This window comes from Cetorhinus maximus, chromosome 14, assembly GCF_964194155.1.
Source record: "Cetorhinus maximus chromosome 14, sCetMax3.hap1.1, whole genome shotgun sequence".
Lineage (NCBI taxonomy): Eukaryota > Metazoa > Chordata > Chondrichthyes > Lamniformes > Cetorhinidae > Cetorhinus > Cetorhinus maximus.
The window spans coordinates 83,518,963-83,544,232 of NC_135892.1; the positions used below are offsets into that span (position 1 = coordinate 83,518,963).

General features: G+C 41.1%; 1 protein-coding gene across 2 annotated transcripts in view; it reads right to left on the minus strand.

Moving 5' to 3' along the window:
* The window catches only part of thada (THADA armadillo repeat containing), a 423,827-nt gene that overhangs the window by 22,101 nt on the left and 376,456 nt on the right, over window positions 1-25,270 (minus strand). The window lies entirely within an intron of this gene.

Genomic DNA, 25,270 nt, shown 5'->3' on the forward strand with positions numbered 1-25,270 from the left:
ATAAGCAGGCTTGGGCTGATAAGTGGCAAGTAACATTCTTGCCACACAAGTGTCAGGCAATGACCATCTCCAACAAGAGAGAATCTAACCACCGCCCCTTGACATTCAATGGCATTACCATCACTGAATCCCCCACTATCAACATCCTGGGGGGGGGAGTTACCATTGACTAGAAACTGAACTGGGCTAGCCATATAAATACTGTGGCTACAAGAGCAGGTCAGGGGCTAGGAATCCTGTGATGAGTAACTCACTTCCTGACTCCCTAAAGCCTGTCCACCATCTACAAGACACAAGTCAGGAGTGTGATGGAATACTCCCCACATGCCTGGATAAGTGCAGCTCCCACAACACTCAAAAAGCTTGACACCATCCAGGACAAAGCAGCCCACTTGATTGGCACCACATCCACAAACAGTAACTCCCTCCACCACCAACACACAGTGGCAGCAGTGTGTACCACCTACAAGATGCACTGCGGAAACTCACCAAGGCTCCTTAGACAGCAACTTCCAAACCCACGACCACTACCATCTAGAAGGACAAGGACAGCAGAAAGATGGGAACACCACCACCTGGAAATTCCCTTCCAAGTCACTCACCATCCTGGCTTGGAAATATATCACCGTTCCTTTACTGTCGCTGGGTCAAAGTCCTGGAATTCCCTTCCTAACAGACTGTGGGTGTATCTACACTACTTGGACTGCAGTGGTTCAAGAAGGCAGCTCACCACCACCTTCTCACTGGCAACTGGGGGTGGGCAATAAATGCTGGCCCAGTGAGTGAAGCCCACATCCCGTGAATGAATTTTAAAAAACCGCCACGATCTCCCCTGTTGGAGTGCTGCACTGTTATAGGTGTCATTTTATGAATTAGAACATTAATCTAAGGCCATGTCTGTCCTCTCAGGTGGTGTAAAAGATATTTTGCCACTATTTGAAGAAAAGGGTAGTTTTGCCTGTGTCCTAGCTAATGTTTAGTCCTAAACCAACATCTATTATCTATTATATGAAGTGCTTTCAGATGTCCTGAGGTCATGAATGGTGCTACAGGAATGCATTTCCTTTTTTTCTTTCCTTCTTTAACAATTGAATTTATTGAATAAAAGATGAATAGATGTTCACATTTACTAGTTGATGATCTGCAAACCAGCTGTTCAAAGAAATGATTGCAAACCAGGTCCTCAGCTGCTACTCTACTGTGAACCTCCAACTGGTTGGTCCTTGTAACAGTTAAGCTGGTCTTACCTATCTCTTTCTGAAAGTTCGAACTGATGCAATTATCTACACTTTTTGAACAGTTTCTGTTCCTTAAATTCTCTTGAATACAGTTGCCAATAACTCCTGAATTTTAATAACTGATAGATTTAAAAGTAATTGCCAGTCACATGCTTATTTGGGTAAATCACAGGATGTATTTGTTTGAATGTGGCTTAGCTCCCCCCCTCAAGCTTTGGAGTCAAATCTTTGCAACATATGCATTGAGTTAAGACTGGGGGGGGGCATAACTATGTCAACAGCTGGTGTTTAAAATCCTTGTGTCTTCTTACTAAGTTAAAGGGACCACAACAAAGTGAAGACCAGGCTAAAATGTTTCAATTTGGTCATACAGCTTTCTTCATCTACATATATTTTGTTAATTAATAATTCATCATTGATGTGACTATGCAGATTACAACAACCTGAATTTATATAGTGCTTTTAATACACTAAGATGTCTCAAGGCACTACATAGGAGCGCTATCAAACAAAATTTGACACCAAGCTACTTAAGGAGATATTAGGAAGGGCAAAAACTTGACCAAAGAGGTAGGCTTTAAGGAGTGTCTTAAAGGAGAGTGGGGTAAAGAAGCAGAAGTTTAAAGGAGGGGATTCCAGAGCTTTGGGCCTAGGCAACTGAAGGCACGTTCACCACTGGGGGAGCGTTAAAAATTGCAGGATCTATAATAGCCAGAATTGGAAGAGAGTAGAGATCTCAGACAGCTGTAAGAGGTTTCAAAAATGAGTTTAGGGGTGAGGTGGCTGCGAGGCCATGGAGGGATTTGAAAGCAAGGATGAGAATTTTATATCAAACTGTTTTTGGATCAGAAGCCAGTGTAGGTCACAAGCACAGGGTGATGAGTGAATAGTGCTTACTTCACTTTAAAGCAAGTTCTGTCCAACCAGAAATAGCTTTCCAATATAGATTTCTCCTCTAATGGCATTAAGTGCCTGTTGACAGATGTTCCAATTATAAACACTCTGCTTTTTCTTTGACAAGGTTTTTTTTACATTAGGTAAAATATTAACAATGAAAACAGGAATTCCAGCTTACCCCTGTTATAGGGAAATTTTGCTGTTGGAAAATTCAGTTTATTCGAAAGGAATATACAGTTAGCCTGCATACCAATCAACTTAATGTAAGGGCAAAGTACTTATTTATAAATCACAACTTATTCTGCAGCTGTACTTGGTAATATGTGTACATGAACATTTAGCAGTTGGAAACACTGTAGTTTCAAAATTAAGATCGTAATGATGCAGGCTTACAAAACTCACCTAATATGATGCGTGCCGTTAGTAAATGGCGCACAATTGCCCATGACAAAATTGAGCGTTTCCCCATAAACACATGCAATTTGCATTTTCCCAGATGCTGTGGCAGATTTAAAAGTATGTAAAAAATGGAAATCTGTAGCAGTCCAGTAACTTTTGGAAGAGAAAAATGGAACCATTATTCAGAGAGTTCTAATGGAAGGTACCGCCAAATGTTAATCTATCTTTACCCTTTCCAAATGATCTGTTCATGTCCAGCATTTCATTTTTATTTCAGTATTTCTGCATTTCTTAGGGACAGGCATTTGCATTAAGATTCCAATTAGTCTCCTGATATTCCTGGAAAAAGTGAAACAGCACAAAGCTGAGAAAAAAAATACGGAGTCATAGAAAAAGAAACATTTTAATGTACATGTATTTCAATATATATTAGAAAAAAGTGTAATACCCCTCTCAATTGATAAATGTAATTGGAGCTGAAGGATAATAATGCCTCTGGTATACATGATCAGTCTCTGACTGCAATCAAGTTTTACTGATGGTGTTGACTGCACAAACATGGAACTCTTGGTTCCTCCACTCCACAGTGATACCAGCAGGGAGCATAATTGTTAAAATTGTGTTTGTAAAGCACTGATAATCACGTTATAAAGACAAAATAAATACCTCTGCAGATATCATTGAAGAAATTCTTGGAAAATACATTTTTTTTTGCAGTTTTCTCATGCATTGCAAGGGTGTATGCAAAAACTCTGTGCACATAAAAGGGCATGGACCCAGCTATCTTCGTGCAAACACTTATGTTGAATGTTCCATATAATAATTGGTCCCTATTGCTTCAGTTTTAGGCATTCTTTTAAATCTAAAAATGCCACCAAACCAACACATGCTTCGAGTAAAGCAATGTCCCAAATTCATTATAACTTCTACCAAAGCTAAATTCAAAAACGTCAAAAACTTATTCAGGAAATGCCCTTAATTTGAAGTAACATATACTTCAAAGACATTCTGAAGAAATGCTCTAAAAAGCCTGGCATTTCTGTATGTTGTATTCCAGTAGGTTTCATGAAGAGATTCTGAATATTGTATGGTTGAACATTAAGTGTTTCTTGATAACACACAACTATGTACATCTATGCAGGGGATAGCCCAAGATATAAGCCAGCTCCATGCTTGCTTCTACACAGGTCTATGTCCACTCCACAACTGACTCTAGTCTCAGGTCATGTGTCTCTTTCCATCACACTGTGGGCGGTACAGTTTCCCAGTCCCACATTGCCACGCCAGATACCTTTACAGGCATTTTGTTATCCATTATCCAAAAGAAGTTACTTGAATGGGTTAATGCAGCTTGAAAATTTGCTAGCAATGTGTACTCAAAATGGGTAAGACTGACAGCATACTGTTTTAAAAATGGAATAAAGATGACGTGATTCTGTTGAATTGCACAAGGCCATTCATCTGGTTTTTATTTGACTGCTTTGGCCTTTGGTTTGCAGCTTAAGTCACAAGATTCCAAATTCAAAGTTTTCTTTTCATGATGTTTTGCAATCAAAAGGAAAAAACAAAAAAAACTCCCAAGTACTGAATGACATAGGGTGCTTTTAAATGTACTCCTGATGCTCTAAACAGACTTCCTGGTACAATTCTCATGAAATTCAATTTATCAAACACAATTAACAAAGGAATTTCTAATTTCTTGCTGTGTGTGAAATGATGACACACATGCCCTCCTTTCCCAACCTCCAGAGATAGTTTTAGCTACAGTACACACGCTTTCAGAATTCTCTTACATAATACTTTGTGGGCTTGGTGTGAAATTGCTAACAAAGTAGTGTATTTACGACATCAATATTTTTTGATGCAGATTAAAAGGAACAAGATCCATATTGCCTGCTAACATATTACAGCCTAAAAAAGAATGCAATATTGGTGAATTAAAGCTTAGTCTGTTTGCAAGACACTTTTCAGTCTGCAACAAAAGTGTTAAACTGTTTATTTTAAACAGGATTCATGCCTTAACTATATGAGACTTAGGTCCTATGCACCATTAATACAACAGAGGCAAAGGTCCCATTTCCCATTTGGTAAAGGCACCATTTCATATAATGCCACACAGACCAGCAAGGTACTTGGTTAGACCTCCAGTATGGCTGCATTATCTGATCTCAGCCAGAGCAACAGCTAGGATGCTGCAATTAACTTCAGTGTCCCAATCTAGGCAAAGACAAATTTCTGCTCCTGAGTGTTGTCTAGTGGCCCCTGGTGAAACATTCACCTGTGCGCAGACTGAGTGAGAACAGGGTTGGGCTCAGCTGTGATATGCTCGTGGTTGAATACTGTAAATACTGTCTAGACATACGAAAAATATTTGCTTGAGTGAGGTACTAGAGATCCATTAGCAACTCAACAAGAGGCAGCGGGGAAAAGTGGAGGGGAAAAAAATAAATCCTATTGCACTGTATCTTCCAACAAAAGGCAATGTCATGCTATGCTTAACAGTCTTAGGGACTCTGGTTAGTCTCTAGTGAGTGACAACTGTTAAAGGCTTTGTTTACAATTATTTTAAACAAAACCTGCAAGTTGCAGATATGGTGCTAGGGGGATTTATGCAAATTGTACTGCTCTTGCTTTACACAAATAGATTTAAAAAGCATATCGACATCGAGTTATCCATCTCCTACATTACAACAGTGGCTATACTTAAAGAAAGTGCTTCATTGACTTTAAAGCACTTTGGGATGTCTAGTGATCATGAAAAGCGCTATATAAATGCGAGTCTTCATTTATTATTTCAAAGGTAAATCCATCATTTAGTAAGTTTGGAACCATCATTTCACTGCTGAAATACAATAAGAAAGCAGGCCTGCAACTAATGGGTTATTCTAGAAATCTGTTTCTAAATTAAAACAAAGATGATTGGTCAGAATATAAAGAATGGTAGAGAATGACTAAAAGATTTAGCAAGAGAAAGAAATTAGAATATAAGAACATAAGAAATAGGAACAGAAGTAGACCATTTGGCCCCTCGAGCCTGCTCCGCCATTAAATAAGATCATTTCTGATCATCTTGTGTTTCGATTTCCACATTCCCATCTAACCCTGATAACCTTTGATTCTTTTGCCTAACAAGAATCTATCTACCTCAGCCTGAAAAATATTCAATGAACCTGCCTCCACCACCTTCTAAGGCAGAGAATTCCAAAGTTGCATAACCCTCTGAGAGAAGAAATTTCTCCTCATCTCTGTCCTAAAAGGGTGACCCCTAATTTTCAAAGAGTGCCCCCTAGTTCTGGACTCACCCACAAGAGGAAACATCCTTTTGACGTCCACCTTGTCAAGGCCGTTCAGGATCTTGTATACTTCAATCAAATCATCCCTCACTCTTCTAAACTCCAGTGGAAACAAGCCCAGTCTTGTCCAACCTTTTCTCATAAGACAACTCACTCATTCCAGGTATCAATCTAGTGAACCTCCTTTGAACTGCCTCCAATGCATTTACATCTTTCCTTAAGTAAGGCGGCCAAAACTGCACATAGTATTCGAGGTGCAATCTCACCAATGCCCTGTATAACTCAATCATAACATCCTTATTTTTATGTTCAATCCCTCTCATAATAAAGGATAGCATTCCGTTAGCCTTCTTAATTGCTGGCTGTACCTGCATACTAACCTTTTGTGACTCATGTACTAGAACACCTAGATCCACCTGCACCTCAGAATTATGCAGCCATTTTCCATTTAAATAGTACCCTGCTTTTTTGTTCTTCCTGCCAACGTGTACAACTTCACATTTTCCCATATTAAACTCTATTTGCCAGATCTTTGCCCACTCACTCAACCTATCTATATCCATCTGTGACCTCCTCATGCCCTCTTCACAACATACTCTCCTACCTATCTTTGTGTCATCTGCAAATTTAGCTACCATATCTTCACTCCCCTCATCTAAGTCATTGATATAAACTGTAAAAATTTGAGGTCCCTGCACAGACCCCTGTGGATGCCACTTGTCACATCCTGCCAATGAGAAAAAGACCCATTTATGCATATGCTCTGCTTTCTGCCCGCCAGCCAATCTTCTATCCATGCTAATATGTTACCCACTACACCATGCGCTTTTATTTTCCATAATAGTTTTTGATGTGGCACCTTATCAAATGCCTTCTGGAAATCCAAGTACAGTACGTCTACAGGCTCCCCTTTAACCACTGCACGTTATTCCTTCAAAAAACTCCAATATATTGGTTAAACATGGTTTTCCTTTCAGCAAATCATGCTGACTCTTCCCAATTGCCTTGAGCTCTTCTAATTGCCCAGCTATAACCTCCTTAATGAACGACTCTAATAACTTCCCCACGACAGACGTCAAGCTAACTGGCCTTTGGTTTCCTGTTTTCTGCCTCCCTTCCTTCTTGAATAGATGGGTTATATTTACTACTTTCCAGTCTGATGGAACCTTTCCAGAATCTATTGAATTTTACTAGATTGGCACCTGGAATGAGTGGGTTGTCTTATGAGGAAAGGTTGGACAGGCTGGGCTTGTTTCCACTGGGATTTAGAAGAGTGAGGGGTGATTTGATTGAAGTATACAAGATCCTGAATGGCCCTGACAAGGCAGACGTCGAAAGGACGTTTCCCCTTGTGGGTGAGTCCAGCATGTCGCTCCAGTTCCACACCAAGGTGGTTGATTCACAACTGCCCTCTGAAATGTTGAAGAGGTCACTGTTTTAGCAACTAGAAATGGTCAATATATGCTGGTTTTTTATCAGTCACATCCCAAGAATGATTTAAGTAAACAAATGATTAATAATGAAACTAGGTACTGATGTTGGAGATCATGGGCAGAATTTTTCCGTCGGCGATTTGGGGACGGGGACCACTCGCCGACGGGAAAATGACGTGGGAGGAACCCCCGACGTCATCCCGGTCCATTTAAATGTTGAGGAAGGCGGGTGGACAGCGAAATCAGCTGTCCGCCCGCCAACCTGTCAATGGCCAAATAAGGCCATTGACAGGATAATTAAGCTTGTTAAATGCCCTGCCCGTCCAACCTTAAGGGTGGCAGGCAGGCCAGGAGCCCCAGTGGGCTTCTGATAATACATGAAACATCATCCACTGGCGGGATGAGGTTTCATGTCCGTTTTTAGAAACTTCAATAAAGTTTATATGCTTCTTATTAACATGTCCCATCTTGTGTGACATTATCACATGAGGGGGACATGTTAATAATTTTAATATTTTTCTATTTTTAAAGATTTTTATACTGTCAGTAATCTCCCTGAGACAGCACTTAGTCTCAGAGAGATATGCGCGAAAGAGCGTACTTTGACAGATGGAGAATCCCTCCACCCACCGCACAGGAAGTGCATAGCGCTTCCTGTCGGGCAGGCCGCTGGGCGGGCGGCCCGCCTACTCAAAATGGCGGCGGGCCCCGTTTCGGCAGCAGAGTTTGGCTCCCCGCCCGCCGCCGAGCCTGTGGGGCCCACCCGGCCATCAAGGTAAAAATTCTGGCCCATGGATTTTCATTCAGCCATCCTACTTATTGAAAAATAAAATGCATGCAAGAACAGGAAATGATTGTTATTTTATTTTATACTCATGCAAACATTAAATCTCAGTGTTGTTCAGTTAATATTTCATGTAACCTTCCCAATAGGCACTCTGCTAAAAATGTGGAACCTCATTTTACACAACTTGAAAAGGTCTGCTGATACCTAGGGATAAATGATAAATAAACCAAGACCGGTGTCGGGTATTGGTGAAGCCGAAGATAGTCATTAATTGTCAAATAAGACCTTAAACAGAGCTCTCAACCATTTATTTTGCAGTACATATGTTTTTTAAAAAGTACTACAAAGATTCCATATTTGAAGTAGTGATCAAGACAGTTAAAATGATTATAATAGTGAACTGTAATGTCGAAATGTATTTGGCAAACTGACTTTTAATATGCAACGCATGTGGATGTTATGAATTGCGCAGCTAATCTTTAAATCCTGGGTGGTTTACGTCTTCTAAGATTAAAAATGTTTACACAGTTTCAACTTCCAAATAACCATTTTGCTAGAACTGGACATTTATTTCCATCAACAGTCTCGATCATTCTCCTCTCAAGTTTCTGCATAAAATACTGTCCATGCAGAAGAATCCAGATTTTATTCATTATAACTTTGATCATGCATAGCAAGCTGGGCCTAAAAGGCCAACATAATCAAGAGTTACAACTAACTACTCCAGAATTGACGGCCAAGATATACTAATAATTTACCCATGGCTTAAATTTTCAAAGAAAGGTTTTGAGGGTTATTGGATTGTTTGTGATGCCACTCTAAAAATATTTGTTGTCAGATTAATCTGCAAGAGGCAGAGAAATACCATCAAGTATGATACTTTTCACGCCTCCTAAAAGTTTCCCTCAATAATTAACTTGTGGTAAAATCAATAGAATTTAGGGACCCGAAAGTGAGCACAGAACTGGAACAGTGTAAAACAGGCTTCTGACCTTCATAGGGGAAACAGAACAGGTTAAAGATTAGAAATTTTGAGGGAAAGATTCCTCTTCCTCTTTTTTTACCGTATTTTCTCCTAATCCCTCTTTGATTTCATCATGACAAGCACTTTCCTAGCTGAGACTGTGGGCAAATACACAACTCTCTGGCTTCTGCCAATAACGTTGAGTCTTATCACTTGTTGTTAGAGAAGCGCTCATGATTACTATTTAATTTTGTTTATTCCCTGTGCGAAAGCTCAGAGCTTTCTTCCATCTCTCCACCCCACAGCTGCACTCAACACATGGAGACTCATGGGCACAAATGTACATCCCATGAGAGTGCGCCACATGTTGGAGCTTCAATGCATCTTATCATCTGGTTAGCAGATTCAATTTTGGAAAACTTTAATGTGATTGTGTTCTGTGGCTACAATACAGCGTTATGTTCAGAGATTCCATAGAACCTTTAGAAAAAAAATGCAAACAGTCGGAAGAGATCATGACTCAGGTTTTAGTCCAATTTGGGTATCATTTTTATAAAATGATTTGAGAAACCTACTATTGTGATCTGGTACTCTACCATCTAAGAGTGTAGATGTTTCTGCCATTATTTTAATTTATAATTTAGTGTAACTCATATTAATAAGCAAAACTTGTGGAACTAATGGGGCTTAGAGCTGACACACTACTCATTCACCTCTAAAACCAGTGCTTTAATCTGGCTTAGATAATGGGGTAAAAGTTTCTCCTCAAGAGAAATGAGTTTGGGGAATCTCATTTCAGTTCCAGCTCAAAACACAAAACCCATTAGAACTTGGCAATAATCAATAATCATACTTAGCAGACACAAAGGTGGCTGGTCTGCAAAATGGAAACAGCACACCAGCGCAATATTTAGTTCTCTCCTATGGCTAGAGCTAAACAACAATATCACTGTCACTTTGATGGGCACAGCATTTTCAAAAGAAAAGTTTCTGTTTAAATAGGCTCTGATTTCATGAGTTTATTGTCTCAAATCATGTTTAGATGCCAGCCTTGGCTACGTGTTAGCACTCTTGCTTAAATGAGAAGGTACGGCTTCAAGCCCCATTCCAGAGTTTTGAACATATAATCTTGGATGGTACTTCAGTGCAGAGTGCTGTATTATCTGAGGTGCTGCCTTTCAGATGAAACTTTAAACCAAGGTCCAACTCAGCAGATTCAGCCTCATCATGTGGACATAAAAGATCCCCTAGCATGTTTCAAAGAAGAGTAGAGAGGTTGTTCCAGTGTCCTATTCCTTAACTGTCACCTCTAAAACACTATCTGGTCATTTATTTATGAACCTTACTGTTGCAAATTGGTTATCAACTTTGCTACAATTAAAATGGTAACTATACTTCAAGAACACTTAATGGGCTGTAAATACAAGTACTTTAATATGTTCACATTAAATGCATTGCTAAGACTGAGTTTATGTCATATTTGGGAAGGCCTGTGAAAATCAGAGTAAAAACATAAAGTCAATCTAAAAATATTCTATTTAGATGACATAAAAATTGGAAAAAACATTTTAGATCACTAACAATAAATTGTATAATTTCTTTGAGAACATTAGCTGGCTGTCATATGGAAATAATTGTTGGAGGATATCTGCAAATGTATCTCCTGAGTCCTATCATGTGAAATAAATTTAGTGATTATATATATAATATATATAATATTTTATCTTAAAAAGAAACTATTCCACTGAAATCAGAGATCACCCTAACTGATTGGTTTGCAGAAGTTTGATTTTTTTACTACATTTTCCAACTTCTTTGATACAATAAGAGGCTGCTGCCCATGAATTATGTTTTCACTTCCTTTGCAAGAAACGTCATTTAATCAAGTTGCTGGGGAGAAAGGTAATGGATAGTCTAACAATGAGGCCAAGCCAGCCTAAACTTCTGTCACCAAAGTCATTTTTTTCTCCCAATGTTACTTTGAAGTCTTTGTGCCAATTTCTTTCTTCCCTTCTTTCTTCTCATTTCATGGTGTTGACTCATACTGGATTACCATGGGCACTGGCAACTTTCCAGTAGTTCACCCAAGTGGCCCTGCAGTGCTCAAGTGAGTCAGTATGATAAAATACTTCTTTCCCATTTGGTGTATCAGGGCCAGTGGTCTCCACTCCAATTTGTTTTGGAAACAATAGCAAGTAAATCCAATATTAAAAAGTTATCATTCTTAAAAAAAATTGTAGTCCTGTTAATCACCTAATTTAAGATCTGCCCTAGACTCCCTGATGGCTTGACTGCTTAAAGGCTAAACTGTAAAAACTAGGAAGGTCTCAGGTTTAATCCCTAGTCTGTGTTGAGTTGGACTATCTCAGTTTACGTAACAGTATTTGATAGAAAAGTTAAGTTAGGGTGGGAGAGAAGTGCCTTATGGATCGGAGTTGAGGTCACTACTCTTCTTAATTTACATTGGTAACTCAAAGCAAATTTTTAAAATTTGCATCTGATACGAAGCTAGGAGGGACAGTGGAACTGGAGACAGGGGCTTGGAAATTACAGAATGAGTTGGACAAAATATGTAGGCAGAATGATGGCAGATGAAATTTAATGCAAAGAAGTGTCAAGTATTGCGCACTGGAAGGAAAAATCAGCAGATGTACTCCATAGATAATGCTGAAGACTTATAAATCTTTCATTCAATGCTCAACATGTCCAAGCCAATGCAGAGTAGCAATCAAAAAATCCAACAAAAGTTGTACTATGTAGCCAGAACAGTAGAATACAGATCAGAAGAAGTTATGACCAAACTGAACAGTCATCTGTTTAGACCATACCTTGACTAATGTTTCCAGTTCTAAGCAACAGAACACAAAGGCGATTTTCTGGCACTGGAGGCAATGAGAAGGATTAGAGAAAAATGTTGGGGGTAAGAAAAGAGAGAACATGATCTATTCTACAAAGCTCTGGCCGCCATGTCATAAAAAGGATACAGAGGCCCTGGAAAGCGTGCAAAAAAGGTTTACAGGGATGGTACCAGAACTGTGAGCTTTTACCAATCAGGAAAGGATGAACAAGCTGTTTTTCTTTTCACTTGAAAAGAGAAGGCTGAGGGGTGACCTAGTAGAGCTCTTTAAAATTATGAAAGACTTTGAAAGAGTAGACACAGAGAATAGACACTTATGGGGAAGAGCACAGCAAAAGGTTGTCACTATAAGATAGTCACCAAGAAATCAAAGAGGGACTTTAGAAGAAACTTTTTTATCCAGAGGATGGTTGAGAAGGCAGAATTCACTACCACAGGGAGTGGTTGAGTTGAATAGTATAGATGCACTTAAAGGGAGGTTAGTTATGCAGGAGTGTGAAGGGAATTGAGGGTTATGCTCATAGATTTAGATGAGGAAGGAGAAGGATTGAGTGCAGCAAATGCCAGCATGGACTAGTTGGGCCCAATGACCAGTTTCTGTGCTGTGCATTCTATGCAATTTTACGAACTTCCTTATCTAAACATGGATGACCAAGTATGCACTGTATTATTATAGATCTGGATTATGTTAATGTGCTCTTACATCATATGAGCAATAGATCACCACTTCTAATCTGGGACTTATTCTGCACACCCAAAATTGGATTATGGCTAATTCTGAAGTCCCACAGGCAGTATATCAACCTTATTCGCTGATGTCTTGGACCAATTGTTCAGTGATTTTTGATAAACCACATGGAATAGAAGGTAGTATTTCATACACAGGCTTGTTTTGCTATTTCGCACATCAATCTAATCCCATTTGAACCCCTGGTGGTGTTCGTACCAAATATATTCAATCTTATCTTCTCAGAATACTTTATTCAACAGAAAAAGCCCACACACTCTGCATAGATGTGTTCTGATGATCTCTCAGATGAGTACCATCGCTAATTTATGGTGCCCTCATCTGACCCTTTCAGGGTAGGAGGGGGAAGAAGGTCAACAGGTTGGCTGTAAATGTATCATCTTGACCTTTGAGTATACCTCCAATTTACCTCACATTCTCTTTTAATATCTCAAAGAGGGCTGAAATCTTAGCACTAAAGAGGTAATGCCATTTTGCTTGATTGATTGAAAGAGAAGTTAGCAAACAAATATACATACCCCCAGAAAGATTATCTGTGTGCTAAATGCAACAAAGTTGTAAATATAATTTAGAGAATGTAATTAGGAATTTACTACACAAAGTGAACAAAGAAAGTCTCTTCCGCCCGTCATTTCTCAGTGCTTGATGAAAACATTGTCAAAATCCTTTTAAAATTGTTACATAGGAGACATTGTATCAAATGATATTTTATATTTACAGCATTTTTCAGCCCTCTTGTGTTTTAAGAAATATACACACTTGTAAAGCAGAAAAGCTTTGGTAAGAAATAGCAAGTTGACTCCTATGCAGAACAGCAGTCACTTCGGCCTTGTAAAAAGCTGCTTTACAGTTCGCAAACGTATTTTCCATCCACAAGTATGTAATCTAAAACTTGTACAGAAAACAATAACTTAAGTAAACAACTGAAACTGAATTTTTCTGTATTTTTTTTTTAAAAGTCTGAACTTTGTAATCTGGTAAAGATTTCTGACATGGCACAGTGACATGACCACAGACCTCACAGGATCTTTAAAAAAAGCGGCAACAATCTCAAAATTACTAAACCTTCAACTGAATAAACATTTAAATAATTCTGAACAAGTTTTTCTGCCTCTTGAAAATATTTCACTGTGAGAAGAACTTTAGTTTCCCCTGAACTGTATGATGTTTCTGAAAATTATATATAATAAATAATAACCTTCCCAAATGATTAACATACATATATTTCATTAATAAGAATGTCATTGCTAACAGATTCAGATAACGCTGCTTCAAAATGAGACAAACATATGTTATTCATTAATACAGTGTTGCAGTCCCTAAAAGTGCTCAGGAGGGAAATGAGTTATGTGAAAACCTGAGTTTAAAAGAGAAAAAGAAACAAACTAAAGATATTTCCCAAATAACTGTGCTTACAATACATATCAGCATAATCTAAAAATAACAGAGCAACTATAACCAAAAACATCTGTGCTTTCAGCCTATTTCGTATCACAAATTATTAATACAATTTATAATTCATGAGTGCATTCACAAATGTATTCCAGTTGAGCAGCCCAGGGCCTAGAACTGAACAGATGTGGAACAAATTTGTGACCTTTATAGTACAAAGTTTCAAGAATTTAAAAAGATGGAAATTCTCTGCTCCACTTAAAAAGCATTTTTCTTCAGCACTGATTTATGTGCCTTATATCCCTTAAGCGAGGAAAATTGAAGATTTGGCCTTCTACATTCTTTGGTAAATTACATCTCAAGAATTATTACACATTTAATAGTAGTACATCTGTGTCTCGGCCATAATAGCATCTCACTCTTTTACCTGTTGTACCTGTTGCAAACCCTTAAATTAGTCTGAGACAGAACAAAAGCAAACTATGTGGAGGAGGGCAAGTGGTCCTTTAAAGAAAATGGTAATGTTACCTGACAAGGTAACCCTATAGCCAAGAGATTACAGAAACACTATTCACAATTTGTTCTCTTAACCCACCTAAAGGGTGATGATTGAAAGCAAAATGGTAGGGGCAGATGGACAGCCAACAAAATGCAATCTACACATTTCCCTTCTGAAGCCTGTGACCAGGGTAGAAGATTGAGCATTAAGCTAATGAAGGATCTGTTTACTTCTTTCACCCATTAGAACAATAGGTCTTTAGGCAGAGAAGGAGAATTCTTTGAAAAACTGTGGAGTAGTTTTTAAGAAAAGATAATGGAAATGTGACTTTTATGCAATCTGTACAATAACAATTCCACCAGTCTCAAAAGCACTTGTTTAATATGAAAAGTTTAAAAAGTTTGGACTCCTTTTTAAAAATATTTTTCCTTTCAAATATATTTCTATCTGAATTTATAATGATAGCTATAAAATTCTACAAATTTTAAATAATCTCAGTACCAATATATTAGATGAGATATTTCAATTGTTACATCGCTTACTTACATGTTGGTTGACAACTACACTGAGTTTTTATTGGTACTTGAAATGAAAAAGCTTCCAGGTAAAAAAAAACGAATCCAAGACTCAATTTCTTCTCAGCGAAAGTGCTACTACAAATTAGCAGCTCCTGCTAATGGCGATGGAGGTAATTAGGCAGAATGCTGGGACTGAGAGATACTCCAGTCACACCATAAAAGAGTGAGCTTTCAGATCAACATGCTAGTACATAACACAGCACTATTTATGCTGTGCCAAAGATTTTGTCATGCAGCACAAGGTAATAGTGCCATGTAAAGTGTGACCAGGGTACACATTCGGTTTTGGTGGGGATAAAAGTGTCTGTCTGTGGCACACAGCTGGTCCGTATTACGAACATGTCACATAAGCATCAGTTAATGAGTTTGTAAAAAACAATGCTTTGCTCAGTCCAGGACTTGAAATATATCTTTCGGAATAATTCCAAACATTTTCCCAATTAGAAGTCATGTGCATTCCCAACTCAAAGTCACATGAAACCCTACATTAAGTTTATCTAAGGTTTGCATGTGTCGCACACCAGAACGGCTTATATACCTCTTTGAAAAAAAACTCACCCATGGGTGGAATCTTCTACTGATAGATTATTTTCAGGTGTCAGAAGCACTTCCAGGTTCCAACTGCCCATGGGTTTGCAGTGCGCCCTCCGAAGCTATCTTCCTGGAGACAGTCTCTTTATTGGCCACCTCCGTATCGCTGTCCAATTAAGAATGGCAGGAGGGTTCCTGAGGCTGCAGGCCCAATCAGAGGACTGTGGGCAGCCGACAGCCCCAACAGGAGAGATGGCTGCAGCCGAGGCAGAAAGGTGAATGGGAGAGTACCTCAGAATAGAGATGCCCACAAAAGCAAATAGAATACCAAAAACCAAGAGGCCCAAAGCCAGTAGAGCCATTGGAGTGGAGGGAAAACCCCTCCAGAGGGTTTGTTTTGGCAGCGAGCGTAGCCTTTCATCCCCACGGTCGTGTTATTAGGGCATGAAGTAATCCTTCAACTTTAAAACAAAACAAAAACTTAAAATGTAAAAGTAAAACATTGTGCAGTTAAGTGAGAACCAAAATTCCTTCAAACCTTCACTGTGCAGTTGATGCTGGCCATGGGATGTCACTCCTCATATTTTCCCAAGGTTGACAGTTCTGTCATTCTTGCCCAAACCACAGTGCAAACATTGAAGACTGCCACAGGCTTGGAAATATGTCTCTCTGTTTTTCAACTTTTGAGTGGAGCTTGGTATGTACAAGCTTACACACTTGTAGGATGATTGGATTTTTTAAGCTTACTCTTTATGAAATGCAGTAGAAAACTGAAGATAATTTGAAACAATCTACATTAAATTATACTTCTATTTATCGAAAAATGGGTCAGGGAGGAATAATGCTCTTTACTGCATAAATCTTTGTTCTAAACTCCAATGTCAAAGGTGACATCCTATAGATGAGATGTTAAACCTAGATGCCATCTGCCTGTTCGTGGAAATAAAATATTCCTTGGCACTATTAGAAGATCAGGGGGCGAGGTTTCTCCTGGTATCCTGAACCAATATTCATCTTTAACCAACACAATCAAAAACAAATGAATTAGTGATTTCTCCCATCCCTGTTTTGTGGAGCCCTGCCGTGTACAAATTGGCTGCTGCGTTTTCCTACCTAACAGCAATGGCTTCAAAATTCTTTATTTGTTGTAAAATGCTCTGGGTCATCCCAAGGAAGTGAAAGGCACTATGCAATTGTGCGCTGTATATCAAATATAGCTTCATCAACTCTTGCTGGAAGAGGCACTACAAGTGAATGTAAGCAGCCCCATAGAGAGTGAGTTTAAATGAATCCATTTGGTAATAACTAACCAACTGTGGCCTACATAACTTAAACAAAACATAAAATACTAGATTGAAATGGATCACTATGAATGCAGTAGTCAAGCTGAAACTGCTTACAAATCACAAATAATAATTGCAGAGGAAATGGCATCATTATAGCTTTGGCCAGTTGACAAGTCTGTGTTCGATTTGGCCAATTATAGGATTCTTGTTCATTAGAGAGTTCATTAGTTCTCTGCTGACAACAGTTTTTTTTGGCTCTATTTCCTTCTCCACCCCTTTGTGCTTCAGCACTTTATTGAGAATGATCTGAATTGCTTCAAGGCCTCTGTAAATGTTATTTTTGAGCTTGTTACCAGAATGTGCACAATAGCAGTATTGGGTGATTTCCCTCTTCAATTCCTTCCTCCTTCTGGCTTCCATTCACAGTCACATACAGCCCCACTGTGTCCAGTAAATTTGTTACAGACCAGTGTCATGTTTCATTTGCTTTGTGCCACCTAAAAATTTGCCACTCAAAAGCTTAACTTTTGTGACACTGAGTATTATAAAAAGGAATCCATCATACGCCAAAAGGTGTTGCAAATTTAGGTTCTATTCTCTAAGGTAACATGTAGTGTGATAACGTCATTTTGAACAAGAGTCCACAACTGCCCATGAATATCCTTATGTTTGCTCAACTGCAGTCCACCTTGGACAAACCCATCTTTACAGATAATTCACAATACACATGTAAACATATGTGACTCCTCTATTCAGACAAAACATGAGAAAACTCTATTAATTCGTACAAGTGAACTACAGATGTGAGTTTGGGACTGTACTGTGGTAGACCGAGAGCCCTAAAAGCAAATTCCTGAAATAGAGATTGAGGAGAGCTGACATGTCTTGACACAGACCACAATGGGGAAATGCATGTTCCCAAAGAGTTTGTGAGGTAGCCCATGATCTTCGGGAGGAATGCACAGCTTTCCCAGTAAAGATGCTTTTTTGATTAAAGTTAATTTACAAGTTTTAAAAAAGTTGTTTAAATTAACTTAGTTAGGTCCCAGGACACCTGAATAGGTCTAGACTTGGAACAGCCAAGGGTCACTAATTCAATTACTTTCTTCAAGGAAGGATTTTAATTTACATTACTTCAATTCAGTCTTTCTTGCATGCACCCCACACTAAGAGCAATAAAACAAACCGCGCAACTTCACACCTCACTGGTAGAAAAGGACCAGCAGCAGAGCCAGGATACACACAATAACCTACTGTGTGGATCCAAATTACAAGCGTCATTAATTGGCGCTACTTGATGCAAATTTCTTTTGGGGTTACAGACTTGTTTGAAATAACATTTCCCAGGTTATTCTCTGTAGAGGTAATAGTTTCATACGCATTAGTGGACTGTGTTGTTACATACTTAACCAATACCCAACTTGCTCTGTGCTTTAATTATATTTTCAAGGCATGGAACAAACTCAAATTTGACATGTCCTTAAACATTATGGGATGGATTTTACATTGAAGGCGAGCTCCCCTCACCCCAACGTAAACTTCATGGGGCGAGCCCACCTCCTCTTGGTCAGCTCTCCCTGCTGTAATTTTTCAGGCAATGGCCCTTTAATTAGGATGAAGCGGGACTCCCGTTCGTCTGCAGGAGGAAGTCCCGCCTCATAGAGATGCCGACCAATCAAAGGCCAGCAGCTCTGTGCCACACCAGGGTTGGTGGTCATTGCCAGTGTTGCTGGAGGCCCAGGAAGGAAGAGGAACCATGGATGCCCCAAAAAAAAGGTAAGTGCAGGATATGGCCAGGGTCAGGTTGGCAGGACCTGGCGAGGTGGGTGAGAGGGGCACATTGGGCAGGGCAGGGGGGAGGGTAGACATGGCAGGCAAAATTGTGGGGGGGCCACTAATTGGCACAGAGGGCCCAGGATGGAGGCACCCCTCCTTTCACTGACCAACAGACTCCAGGGTTAACCCTTCTGGGTTGCACATTGGCGCAGGCTCTCCCACCGCCTGTTAAATCAGAGTGGCAGTGGGATGAGGCCTTTAATTGGGCATTTAATTTGCCCACTAAAGGATCTCAATTGGGCCATGGATGGGTGGCCCACAAGATGCCTCCCCATCGTCTGTAAAATCATGGCGGGAGCAGGCAGGCTGGCGGTGGCTTATGGCACGGCACCTTAATTTATAGGCCCACCTGCCTGTTTTCCTGCCAGTGGGTGGCCTGTAAAATTCGGTCCTATACTTTTCCTATTAGGTTACTGCATGCATCCTGGTTCTGCTGCTGGTCATCACCCAATAACCTGCTTTGCTAAACATGTAAACGTTTTTACCAGTTCGTAGTTTATTTTGCTTCAATTTCATTAGTGAAGCTGTTTGTACCTATGCCAGTGATTGTTTTGAATAACATGTGGTTTTCTCATTAAGCAGGTGGCTAATTTTTGGAAGTTCCAAGAGCAAAGTGGACAAAATAAACTACAGTTGCATGTATTGGAAAATCCCAGCAAGTTTAATACTTGAGTTGCAGCAGGCTGCATGAGATACACACATCAGAATGTAGTGCTACTAGCACAATGTAAAAGAAGCTGGAGGCACAAAAAACATAAAAATTTTGGTGATAAAAAGAAAAAGATACATACATAAATAGTAATAAAGAGAGTTAAAATGAATATACATAGGAATGGAAGTAGACTATTCAGCCCCAGTTCTGTCAATCAATTAGATCATGGGTGACCTGTATTATAACTCCATCTGCCCACCTCAGTTCCATAACTCTTAATAATCTTGCTGCACAAAAATCCATCAATCTCAGTTTTGAAATTTTCAACTGGCCTAGCCTGACTATCTTTTTGGGGATAAAGTTTCAGATTTCCACTACCCTTTTTCTGAAGAAGTGCTATCTTTCATAACCCCTGAACAGCATAGTTCTAATTTTAAGATTATATCCTGTTGCTCCGGACTCACCTATCAAAGGAAATCGTTTCTCTCAATCTATCAAATTCTTTAATCATCTTAAACATCTCAAATAGATCACCTCTTAATTTTATATATTTAAAGGAATAGAAGCCCAGGGAAGCTCTCCATTGCTGTCAGTGTCACAAAAATCGATGCCAATAGCCAGTAACATAATCACCAAAGGCCCAGAATCAACAAGGGACCCCAGCCAGAAGTGAGGACGGGAAAGGGTTTGTGGGAGAGAGGGGGTTGGCAGAAAGGACAGGGGAGGGTGGCGTTCAGTGGGCCCCCACCCTTCGCAATACTGGGTCCCTCAATCTGAGTGCCTTTGAACAAAAAACCCCTCCTAACCCCCCCGCCCCCGAAAGTCCGCAAGCAAACCCAATAGGGTTTTGCTTTTCAGGCTCCCCATTTGACAATTCCACCATTCGCCAATTAGAATCCTGGCAGGAAGGCCATCCACAAGCCTTTGTACCCTGGACTTAATTGGACAGAGTTGAGAAGGTGGTGGGTCCCCACCCCGTGCCCTCCTGCCCAATTTAATGCCTCTTGCCTCCAAATTCATTGCTGGGGTTGGGGTGGTGGGAATTAAATTCCACCCATTGTAGCTGAGTTGCAGAAATATTTAAAAAACTCTAGTCACAACATCTTGAGAGGAAAGTACATGTGTAAACACCATTTTAAATTAACAGTCAGCTGTAAAAAAACCAAATCATCACTTGTGCAAATTATATTTCATAAACACTTTAACAGGTTAAAAAAAAAGCATTGAGTACTTTGCTCTATATTTACTTCCTTCACACCTAGGATTTCGGCACATTTGACATTCAGCAATTAGGGCTTTAGTTGCTACTCATGTCCACAAGCTGAAATGCCATGCTGTACTCTTAGTATTTTTTCTAAGGATATTTTACATAATGAGAGGAAGTCATGTACACGCTTGGTTACAAAATATGAACTCCACCTTACTGAAGTCACAAGACTGTGCTCACTGATGTGGGAACGCCGACAGGTAAGGCTTTCAATTCATTAGACATCAAAAGGAGATCAGTGTCTGATGACAAAATAATCTTTTATCAAGTCTTATGAAAGTTGGACATGTTATCAAGGTGTCAATTTAATTTTCTCAGACAGATAGACAGAAGAGAATTTTTTTTTAAATCAGGGAAATGATCTACAATTTATTTGGGTGCTGTATACTTATTCCTTCTTAGCACTGATGTCTAAAATGGCAATGCATGATAGAAGCTGTATTATAATCTAATAACCAAAGATATAATAACTTGCACTTCAATATGAAGTGTAAATTGAATATCAATGTTTCTATAGTGTAGAATGCACATTTAACTCGGTCTATAATTTTCCAATCTGACAACAGTATGGAGCGGAATTTCCATTAATGAGCAAGAGGCATTAAGTGTGGTGGCAGGTGGTTTCGACAGCGCCCACCCCGCTGGCCAGAATGGCAGGAACTCGCGCTTGGAGAGTCATTAATTATTCACATGCGCGTATTGGCCCAAATCACCTGGCAGGTCAGGAGCTGATTCGTCTGCTCGCTGTCAGCTGATGGGGTCAAAGGTTCGGGCACCATATTTAAAGGTCACTCCAACACATAATCTCACTCTCTTCAACCTGCCAGAGATTTCTTGCAGCCAGAAGAAGGCAGCCAAGAGCCTCAAGAAGAAGGCAGCACCCTGATTCACCCACAAGGCCTTGATCAGGAGAGTGCAGGCACACAGGCAAGTGCTATATCCCAGGGATAGCTGCAGGAAGCGCAGCAGCCTCGCCTGTCTGGCATCGGAGGCCGCTGCAGAGCAGGTCAGCTTGGTTGACAATTGTGCCCGAAATGCTATCCAATGCAGGAAGAGGATGAATGATCTCATCCGTTCCGCCAGGATAAGTCATCCTTCAACTCCATCCAATATCAAACTCTCATCATGGCATCATGCACTCAAACAGCTACTCTCTTCAGGGATCTCACACAATCATCAACATTCATTCTCTCACCAAGACTTCCACATCACCACCATCCCATCTAACATATTGCCCACACTCCATTCTCTGGCCCTTCTGGGGAGGGCTCATGACACACAGGAGACATGCATCTCACCCAACCTCTGCTCCATCCCGTCTCATCACATGCCTTTCTTTCTTCTTTATACAGGCCAAGCTGGCACACAACTGACACAAGAGATTGCAGACCGGGGGAGGGATGGCCAACACCATTGCCCTCAGTGAGTTTAAGGAGGCTGTAGCCAAGCTGGCTGTGGAGGACAGGGATCGCTCCTATGGGGAAGGGGAGATCGGCCTCGCCCAGCAACCTAGTACGGATCACAGCTCCATCACCTCATCAAATCCTGACAATCACAGTGGGAGTCACATGCAGTCTTATCTACCTCAAATTCATTAACTGAAACTCTATTTTCTTGGCACCAGCAGATCAAGGCCCCAAGCCAGTCGAGCACCAGTGTGAGCCCCCAGACAACGTCTGAAGAGGAAGCTCCAGAAGAACCCTCATGGCGCTCACACACACCTTCCGCCATAAGAACATAAGAAATAGGAACAGGAGAAAACCATTCGGACCCTTGAGCTTGCTCCGCCATTCAATAAGATCATGGCTGATCTTCTTGTGTTTCAATTTCCGCATTCCCATTTACCCCCGATAACCTTTGATTCCCTTGCCTAACAAGAATTTATCTACATCTGCCTTAAAAATATTCAATGACCTCACCTCCAGCGCCTTCTGAGACAGAGTTCCAAAGTCGTACAACTCTCGGAGAGAAAAAATTTCTCATCTCTGTCCTAAAAAGGCAACCCCTAATTTTAAAACAGTGCCCCCAGCTCAGAGAGACACATGTCAGTGCAGCACAGCTGTAGATTAGGCTCAGGCTCACTTTTTGGAGAACATCTTACTGACACATCCCCACAACAGTTGGAGGCAGGGACAGCCCAGGTCTCTGGCACTCGGAGGGCTGCTGGAGACCAGCCACCTGCTCAGCCTGAGTCAGATGATGAGCCTCTGGAAGCGGCCACCAACTCAATGCTGGAGATGCAACGATAGGCGGCCGGAACATCAGACAGAGATTTGACAGTCACTCAGCATAGTAGAGCGAACGATGGAGGAGTCCGTCTGCATTCTGCCTGATGTTGCGAGCGCCTCGAGGTCACCATGGGAAGGCTGGCGACCACCATGGAGACCTTGGTCCAGCAGGTCTTGCCGGATTTGTGCTCAGCCCTGCACTCCATGGCCACACACTCTGGTGGGCGCCATCAAGGTGTAGGCGACATGAGGATGAAGCACTTTGACCTTGCTCTAGGTGCACCATCTCCTGCACGAGTCAGGACGGAGTCCTCGAGCGCCCACAGGGGGCCTTCTTGCAGCACACTCCAAGGTGTGCATCTGCTCACAACCCCCTCTGCCTGCGACCCAGGTATAGCTAAAAATGAGGTGTCAACTTTGTGAAACTATAACACAGGACTACTTGTGTGCCAAACAGCATAAGCAGCTAAGTGATCCCACAAACAACGGGTCAGATCTAAGCTCTGCAGCTCTGCCACATCCAGTCATGAATGGTGGTGGACAATTAAACAACTCACTGGAGGAGGAGGCTCCACAAATATTCTCATCCTCAATAATGGAGGAGCCCAGCACATCAGTGCAAAAGATATGGCTGAAGCATTTGCTACAATCTTCAGCGAGAAGTGCTGAGTGGATGATCTATCTCAGCCTCCTCTGGAGGTCCCCAACATCACAGATGCCAGCCTTCAGCCAATTCGATTCACTCTAGGTGATATCAAGAAACGGCTGACGGCACTGGACACTGCAAAGGCTATGGGCCCTGGTAATATTCAGCAGTAGTACTGAAGACCTGTGCTCCAGAATTTGCCATGCCCCTAGCTAAACTGTTCCAGTACAGCTACAACACTGGCATCTACCCAGCTATATGGAAAACTGCCCAGGTCTGTCCTGTACACAAAAAGCAGGACAAACCTAACCTGGACAATTACCACCTCATCAGTCTACTCTCCATCATCAGTAAAGAAATGGAAGGAGTCATCAACAGTGCTATCAAGTGGCATTTGCTTAGCAATAACCTGCTCACTGACACCCAGTTTAAGTTCCGCCAGGGCCACTCAGCTCCTGACCTAATTACAGCCTTGGTTCAAATGTGGACAAAAGAGCTGAACTCCAGAGAATGACTGCCCTCGACATCAAGGCTGCATCTGACCGAGTGTGGCATCAAGGAGCCTTGTCAAAATTGGAGTCAATGAGAATCAGGGGGAAAACTCTCCACTGGCTGGAGTCATACCTAGCACAAGGATGTGGTTGTTGGAGGTCACTCATCTCAGCTCCAGGACATCACTGTTGGAGTTCCCCAGGGTAGTGTCCATCTTCAGCTGCTTCATCAATGACCTCCCTTCCATCATAAGGTCAGAAGCGGGGATGTTCGCTGATGATTGTGCAATGTTCAGCAGCATTCACGAATCCTCAGACACTGAAGCAGTCCTTGTCCAAATGCAGCAAGAGCTGGACAATATCCAGGCTTGGGCTGACAAGCGGCAGGTAACATTCGCACCACTTAAGTGTCAGGCAATGACCATCTCCAACAAGAAAGAATCTAACCATTGCCCCTTGATGTTCAATGACATTAACATCACTGAATCCCCCACTATCAACATCCTAGGGGTTACCATCGACCAGAAACTGAACTGGACTACCCATATAAATACTGTGGCTACAAGAGCCGGTCAGAGGCTAGGAATCTGCAATGAATAACTCACCTGTGACTCCCCAAAGCCTGTCCACCATCTATAAGGCACAAGTCAGGAGTGTGATGGAATACTCCCCACTTGCCTGGATGAGTGCAGCTCCCGCAAGAAGCTTGAAATAGTCAAGGACAAAGCAGCCTGCTTGATTGGCACCACATCCACAAACATTCACTCCCTCCACTACCGATGCATAGTAGCAGCAGTGTGTACCATCTACAAGGTACACTGTAGAAATTCATCAAAGCCCCTTCGACAATACCTCAATACCTTCCAAACCCACAACCACTGCCATCTAGAAGGACAAGGGCAGCAGATACATGGGAACACCACCATCTGGAAGTTCCCCTCTAAGTCACTCACCACCCTGACTTGGAAATATATTGCCGTTCCTTCACTGTCGTGGTGTCAAAATCCTGGAACTCCCTCCCTAACAGCACTGTGGGTGTACCTACACCACATGGACTGCAGCGGTTCAAGAAGGCAGCTCATCACCACCTTCTCAAGGGCAACTAGGGATGAGCAATAAATGCTGGCCCTGCAAGCGAAGCCCACATCCCGTGAATGAATTAAAAAAACCCCCATCCACTCCAGCTTCTTAGGTAGCCAATCTGCCAAGGTCATCATAGACATCAGGACGTAGCAGTCAGCAGGCTGC